At 40.3% G+C, this 8297-nt stretch overlaps 1 long non-coding RNA gene across 2 annotated transcripts in view; it reads left to right on the forward strand.

The window, feature by feature from the left end:
• The first annotated feature begins 823 nt into the window (after positions 1-823).
• LOC111744687 overlaps positions 824-8297 on the forward strand; it is a 43471-nt gene continuing 35997 nt past the window's right edge. The window contains exon 1 of one of the 2 annotated variants that reach the window (XR_002782276.1): positions 824-922. This is a non-coding gene — a long non-coding RNA (uncharacterized LOC111744687). The remainder of the gene's footprint in view (positions 923-8297) is intronic. The other variant, XR_002782277.1, reaches the window with a different exon arrangement.

An 8297-nucleotide genomic window follows, 5' to 3' on the forward strand; every position in this document is an offset into this window, starting at 1 on the left:
ACCTCTGCCTACAGAAATGTAATTTTCAGTATTCGTTGAATGGATAAACACAACGAAACACATAAAAGAATTCTGACAAACTTCTTTGTTATATTTTACTGATATCTATCTGATCTTTCTGGGAGCTTTCTGAGTGCATTCACAGAAGCAAGAGCACTATTAACCCCTCCATTAATTTAACCCCAAACACAGAACTCTTTCCATCAGGTATCACCTTTTTCTGAGGGCTTCCCTGGACCAGGCTGAAGTACCACAATCCTAACCATCCCTCGTCCCCAATCTTGGTGTTTGCTCCTGTAACACCTAAAACAATGCATCACTTACTTATCCACTACCCTACAAGACCATGCACTTCCCGAAGACGAGATATTTTCCTTTGCACCTTCACTACCTAGCAGATGGTGGGGTTCAACAAACGTCTGCGTTATCAGATGAATTGAGACCCTAGAGGTCTCAAAAGACCACTTACTGCTCTCTAAAAGGACTGGGAAGGCCCCGTTCATAGAGAAACTTCTTAAAAGATGCCTCTGGATGGCTAGGATCCGAAAAGCAACTTACTTGACTTTCTTCCTGTCTAAAATGCCGCTAACATCCCCAGAGAAACCTCTCCTTCCAGGAAGCCTGGGCAAAGACTAGGTCGCCAGCGCAAATGCTAAAGTCAAGCCCCACCCCATTCCTATCCCCACCTGCTCTGCAAAGACGATTTCCCCCTGCACAACTGCCCGCGCCCGAAGGCATTGGCGCATGCTCAGCAAGCAAAAGAGCTTGCAAAACTGGGACTGGATCTCCGAGCAGACGTCACTCAAGAAAAGAAAGCTCCGCCCTTCTCAAGATGGCGCTGTACTCAATGAGAAAGGCGCATAGGTGCTGGAGATTCATCCGGGCACTTCATAAAGCACCTGACGCTGCTCCCGCTCCCCAGGTAACCAAAGCTGGCCCTTCTCTCGCCGCCTTTCCATCCCGCTGGGTCCTTCTCATCCCCTCTCCCTCCCTCCGTTTGATTTTCTCTTCTCGTTTCCTCTGGAGAGCCCCGGGCCGTTTCTCTTTTAAACCCAACTCGCCGAGACTGCCCTCTTACAACGGAGCGTGGTGACGTAGCAAGGCTGCGTGATGACGTCACGCTCCTCCCTGGTGGGAGGAGCGTGCTGCGGTCTGCCCGCTAGGACTGCCCACCTTCTCATGGTCCTGGTACGGTTCAGCTGTCCATTCCCAAACTGCAAGCCGTGGGGGCCCGCGGAGAAATTAGAAAAGACTCCCTGTTGTGCATTGGGAGGTTTAAGTCTGTGCAGCCGCTTGACGCCCTCCCTCCGGCCGTGCAGTGCTTGAGCAAATGGTGCACCTTCCGCTCTGGTTCCTCGTTGCTCCAAAGTCGATCTGTATCTAACAGGCTTGTGAGGAATTGCTGCAGACTGCCGAAATGCGTCGTCTTGCCCTGCGTCTGGCAGCCCTGCTCTGTCGTGCTGAGGGCATGACATGGCCTTCAGTCTGTCTCGTCAGTATTTGGAATTTTACCCTTCTGGCAAAAGAAAAAAATATGTATCTCCCCTTTCATTCAGACATTTACTTCACTCATTCAAACATTTACCATACGTCTTCTAAATGCAATCTCAGTGGTAGACACTTTGCCGTGGGTCTCTTGGGAAATGTCTTCTGGGCGCTAAAGAGAAACGAGATTCTGTGATTATTAGGTGATTTCTTGGCATCCTTGCATATTCATTGTTGTAATGCGTAGGTGTGAGGATTTTGTATGATAACGTGTAGTGAAAAGAGCACTAGACCGGAAGTTAGAAACCAGAAGTCAAGGGATTTGTCAGCCACTTAACTAGCTGTGTGGCACGACAAGTCACTTTATCCCGCTGAGTTTATTCTCTAGCGATGTGGGTGGAGGAAGGGTTGAGCTGATGAACGCGTTAATGTTCCTTTAGGCTTCGGAAAATCTGTGGCTCCATAATTATGAAGCCAAAGTACAGCAATGAGATTAATTGTGAAAACCAAGATTTAAATCCAACTTGTTTTTCTAATCATCTCATAAATCACTTAACTTCCATACTTAAGTTTTCTTCATTGATACGAGCCTTGCAAGATAATGGTAAGAATAAAGGATGTTATATCAAAAAGCTCTTCATCAACAAAACAGCTATTTAAATGTTATTTTAAATTTTAGCCAGCAATGTTAGGTAAGGATGAATTCAAAATTAGATAAATCCATCCAGTACTCTTTTCTTTGAAATTTGAGGGTTTGATTCTGCAGAACCAGAATTGCTTACTGTATTTATAGTGGATAGTAGCATATTAAAATCTATGATACCAATGTTACTAAGCCTTAGACCCCAACTTCTTCTCATTTCAGACTCTGAGATGAGGATATCATGAGAAATAAAGAATCAAGGAGAAAAGAAAAATTAGAGCCCACTAATGATTGCCCAGGGAGATTAAGGGGACTGAATCATTGTAAATGCTAAAGCAAAGATTTCTTAAACCTCTATTATTGATTGTTTCAGTGGTATTTATGAATATGATTATCTTAAAGTTAATCAGCTGTTCATCTAGATTGTTTCAAGATGTAGAATTTCCAGGACAGGTTAGTGTTTCCAAACCTTTGATTTAGCTTTGAGTAGAATAAGAATTAAATGTGAGAGCATCTTTTGAAGTATAAACCTACATATAATCTTGTCATCAAGTATGATGGTTTGAAGGACTAATGCTAGCTTTTGGAAGACCAGTTGAGAAAAGATACAAAATTGCATTCATAGTGTCCCTATAATATTATATTTGGAAGTAAATATATAAATATATGCACAGAAAAAAGAAAGACTGGAAGGAAACAACCATTCTTAACTTTTTTGTTTTGCTTTGGTCTTCCTTAATAGTAGATTAAAAGTGATTTAAGTTTTCTTCTTTAGGCTGTCCATATTTTTTACATATTCTAAATTGAAAATATATCACTTTTAGACCCAGGATAAAGTTTTAAGTGCATAGTCTATCATTAATATCATCTGTGATATTTTAGGTCTCTGAGAGAGATACTTGTCCCACACTGCTGTTATTAAAATGGCCTTAGAAAAGGACTACTAAAAATTTATGGCCACTTTTCCTGTATGTATCTTCTTTTTCTCTTGAAAAACTTCCTTTGAAGTCAAAGAGATTTTGTGAACAGATGCAGAAATATGTGAAGGAAGAATTGGATTCTTAAACCAGATGCATTAGACATTTTTATGATATCTCATAACCTTTGTAGAAAACAAAAATTATTTTGCAGGAGTATAGTGTAATAGAAAGAAATGTAGATTTATCATATATCCATATGATTCTATCTAAAGCTAAGGAAGAGCCAAGTTGCTCGTTGTTAGTTTTGGCTGCCAAGTTACTCCCTGAGGTGAGACATAGAAGTGGAGGAGCCATAGCTGCTTCATTGGAAACTGCTATAGTATTGTGATTCCTAGGTTGTCTTAACGTTTTCTTTAAAAAGCAAAATCTCAGGTAATAAACTCGGCATTGGGGACCTTTAGTTATCTCGGAGAGAGGCTTTTACCCCTCAAGGCTAGATGTAGACTCCAGTTTAAAATAAAAAAATAGGGAGAAAACAGAAGTAACAGTTGATCAAGCAGTACTCATTTCGAGATGCCTACAGTTTACAGAAAAGCAGTTTATTTTGCCAGGTGTTGCCTGACAGAAAACTGTTGAAGTCTGACAAGATGAGAGTGGTCTCGGAGTCAGAATGAAGACCTGACATGTTATGTTTAAATGCTGATGGCATTAGGTAAATAAAAGCCTGTCGTCATCAGCCAAACACAGAATCCATACTTTTTTTTTTAACACTCACTTAGGATTTTATTGTGCAAAGAGTGAAATATTGATGGTTAGTAGAGTTTTGCAAGAATATTTATAATCATTTGGTGGAAGTATAAAATGTCCTCGTTTTATCACACTAGAACAACACACTTCCTTATTACCTGTCCCAGCATGGGTTCGGCCAGTATTAACATACTGTTCTTACTGTAAATGGCCACCAAGTATAGCCATTAGATGAAGAAATCACATCTGCAAAAAAAAAATAAAATAAAATAAAAAAAATAGACGATGTATTAAATTTTTGATCCCGCGTTTAGCTCTGACAACAAGGCTTTTTAAAAACTCCTCTCTTTTTTAACTTTTTTATTTTAAAATAATTTCTATTTACACAGTTGCGAAACGTGTAGCGTATTCCTGTATACCCTTCATCAAGCTTCCTCTTACATGAACATAATCCGGCGATCAAAGCCAAAACATTAACTTGGTACGATACTAGCTACAGACCTATTTCAGATTTCACCAGGTTTTCCGCTAGTTTCTCCTGGTCCAGGATTAAATCCAGGATTCCATGTTACGTTTAGTGGCCATGTCTCCCTCCGTCTGTGGTCCTTCGTCAGTCTTTCACACCTGAGTACTTTTGAAGAGAATCGGTCAATTATTTTGTGGAAAGTTTCTCAATTTGGGTTTGTCTGATGTTTTGTCATGATGAGACTGGGTTATGGGTTTTGACAAGTATGCCACAGAAGAGATATTGTTCATAACCAGACTTTAAGGTGGGTATTAGGACCTTATTTTAAATCATGAGGAAATAGACCTTAAGTAACTTGCCTAATGTCACAAAACTAAATAATCGTGGAGTCAGGATGGTAAAATTGACTGTTGGGATTTCGGTCCATATGTTGCAGTGAGTATTTGTCACTGTAGGTTTCTGTGATCATAATGACATAAAAATAGGGTGGTGGCCCAGTCATTTTTCCATTCGCTTTTCTCTGCCATGTACTGTCCGTCCAACATGGTACATGATCTAATCAGCTGATCAGGAGCTGCGCTAGCTGTCTGGGAATTTTGCTAGATGATAACTGTGCCCTTTTGATTAGGCTACTTCAGCTCTGAGCTTATCATAAATGATAAGTAAGGGTGTCATGTGGATCCCCTCCAAAGAGCCTTTTGAGCTCAGTCTGTAAGTCTATTTGTTCAAAATGCTCCCTACGTTGGTCTTCCTCGTGAACTGACTTAGCTTATTAGAAATAATAATATTTAAATTTTTGAAAATATCTTTGCGTAACAAATGACAACTACTGATGGTAATTGTTGAAAATAGAGAGGAAGAAGAGCTGATAAATGTTGAGGCTCTATGCTAGCAAGTATTATGGCAGCCACAGCCAGGAAATGCTGAAGAGAATGAGGCTGCTGAGCCCAGGTCCTTTCTCAGGAGATGTGCTGCATGGCTGCAGGTTACAGAACTGTCTGCAGAGGCTTACACAGTTAGCTATTTATACATGTATTTAAGCCTGTGTACATACACATCTTCATGTCTTTCAGAACAGGAACTAACTAACGTTGAGCTAGTGCCTGCTATGTGCTAAGGCCTTGTGTGCTATGTGCTATACATACTATATTATTGACTTCTCACAGCAGTCCTGGAAATAGTATTCTACCCATTTTATAAGAGAGGAAACTAAGGCACTGAGAGATTAGGTCACTTTCCCAAGTCACAGAGCTATGTGCCAGGATTTAAACTCAGCGTTGCCGGTGCTTTTCCCACTTGACCCATAGTGGTCTCTTATCAAATAAAATCTTATATGAACCCCTGTTAGATAAAGCAGATCAATGCAGAGCTTTTCTGGTTTAAGGAGTAGAGAACTAGCTCCAGTCCTGCTTGTGTGACCTCTCCGCTCCCGCCCCCTTCAACGCCCTTCCTCCACATACAACCAGGGGCCACTGAGATGGTGCCACACAATCTTGGATTTCTTGTGATGAAGTTTGAAAACGATTTCAGCTTCCTGGTGGGTTTGTTGGCTCAGAACCACGTGTGATGGATTCTTTTTAAGGAGCTGCCCTGTAAATGATAGTCTGGGAGTATTTACTTTGATATATATATTTTATCAGTGAGATGCAACATATATTTTATTTATCTTAAGCAACTAACTTAAGATAATAGCAACTCTCCTTCCTTCTTTCTCTCCAGACACAGCTCACTTCTGCACAGTATGGATTTTGATATATATATTTTATCAGTGAGATGCAACATATATTTTATTTATCTTAAGCAACTAACTTAAAATAATAGCAACTCTCCTTCCTTCTTTCTCTCCAGACACAGCTCACTTCTGCACAGTATGGATTCACTCTCGGTCACTAACCTGGCCTCTAGCCCCCTCAAAGAACCCCTACTCCGGTTCTGCTCCTGATTCTGTTCTACCAGCACCACTCAGGGCTCAGGAATTTCTCTTCTAGATACTGCAACATGAGACCTAAGGCTTCTTCCTGAGTTTCCACAGGGGAAATTTGCTCAGGGTGGAAGCTGCTCTGCCACCGTGAGACGTAGATGCAGAGAGATAATTTATAGGCACAGGGGCGATCCACCGACTCCAGCTTGACTTAATTTAACTCTGCTCAGGCATTTACAGTTTGCTCTATATATCATTTGTTAGCAATACCTTATCTTTTATTCCCAGTTGGAAGCTTAACACTTTTAACTTTCCTGCGTACTGAGTGAAGCTAGGTCATATCTAGGTCTTCACGCTGCCCCATCATCTGAGTTTTGTTGGTCCTATAATCATTTATAAAAACTCACCTACAGCTCTCTTTTTTCTTGGCACACAGTCTTCCTTGCATCTACTGAACTTAACTCTGGTTGGCTAAGGAACTGCCTTTTCGACTGCCCCTTTGTGTCCTAAAAAGCAGAGGCCAGGCACCTGGTTTCTAGCCCATGGAGATGCTCACTGCCTCTGGACCAGGATGCTAACCAGCATGTAGAGGTGTCAGTTTCTCCTTGGCCTGCCTGTCCTGGTGTTCTGGCTGTGACTTATTGCAGTGCCAGGCGACTCCACGTGGATGGAGGTTCTTACGATAATAGTTACAGATTTTTCATCAGGTATTTGAAAGCGTGAAATAAAATAATAAATATCACTTTAGAAAACATTTTCAAGCGGAATCTATTACTTTCAGTAATAATAATACCCCGTTCTAATATAGCACTTTGTAGTTTCCAAGAGGCTTCACATATTATCATTTCATCTTGAGTACAACATACAAAGTTTCACTGTTTAGCCATCTAAAATTTTTACTCACCATTACATTTTCATTGTCTTCTCATTTTTTTTTTTACCAGTTTTGTAATGATGGTGAGTCCATATAAGTAAATATGGGTATTCTTTAAAGTTTTAGTTCAGCGAATATATTTTCTTATTTGTATTAAAATTAGTTGAGTGTTTCATTTATTTGGGGGCCCTAGTATGATAGACTGTGATAACTTCGGCTGTTACTAAACACCATGATAATTGGGAGGTGATCATAGCCCACATCCGTTGGGTACTTACCATGTACCAAGCATGGTTTTAAGCACTTGACATTTGTTAGCTCATTTAATCCTCACAAGTCAATGAGGTAGGTACTAATATTAACTCCATTTTATAGATGATGATGATATTAATGCCCAAGGTCACATAGCTCGCAAGCATTAGAGCCATGACATGCACCCAGGTAGCCTGATTCCAAACTCAGTACACTAACCATAATAAGATGACATTAGATTCTACAACAAATTACCCGTGATAATATGCTGATAACTGCTTTGCAACTTTTAAATCTGTTCCATGAAAGCCACTTATATATCTTGCCATGGTGACATGCAGAGTAGGAATTATAAATCATCCTTTGTTTTTGCTGTTCCTATGGTCTTGTTTGGCTTGATGAATTATGAGAAGGGAGCAAAGCTGTCTTGTAAATTTATCTTCATGTCTCTATTTGGCTACTGCCACTAGGATTACCCTGTGTAAAATAAAGGCTTTTAACACATGAGTCCCAAGGTGCATGTAGGAAGTTCTGTTTATACACAGTCTATAGCTAAAAGGTCAACCTGTGCACAACCCTGCAGACAGAGGGGAGGTGGTGAGTGCTGAAGCTGATGGATGACCAGAGGACCACTATCTGGGGTCTCATTGGGATTTATGGCTGGAGTACTTTCTTTAAAAGTAGCATAGGTGCAAAGTGGGAAGATGGGCGAGATGAAAATAATTAGCGTTGTGGGCCATTTTTACAAGAGATAAGTAAGAATTTCATTCTAAAGGATTCTCGTTCCAAGGAGTTCTTAAAAGGGTCTCCAATTCACTAATTGAATTAAAGCGAATCATTACCAATTGGGACAATAATTAAGATGCTGTTGAGGCTTTAAAATTAGCAACATTGAACAGAGTTTATTTTATATACCAAACAAAAGGCTCCCCATGGACTTTTCCTTACCCCCCATGAATAGAGACTTTGCATGGGCCCTTCCACTTTCT

The sequence above is a fragment of the Pteropus vampyrus genome, unplaced genomic scaffold (genome assembly GCF_000151845.1).
Source record: "Pteropus vampyrus isolate Shadow unplaced genomic scaffold, Pvam_2.0 Scaffold6, whole genome shotgun sequence".
Lineage (NCBI taxonomy): Eukaryota > Metazoa > Chordata > Mammalia > Chiroptera > Pteropodidae > Pteropus > Pteropus vampyrus.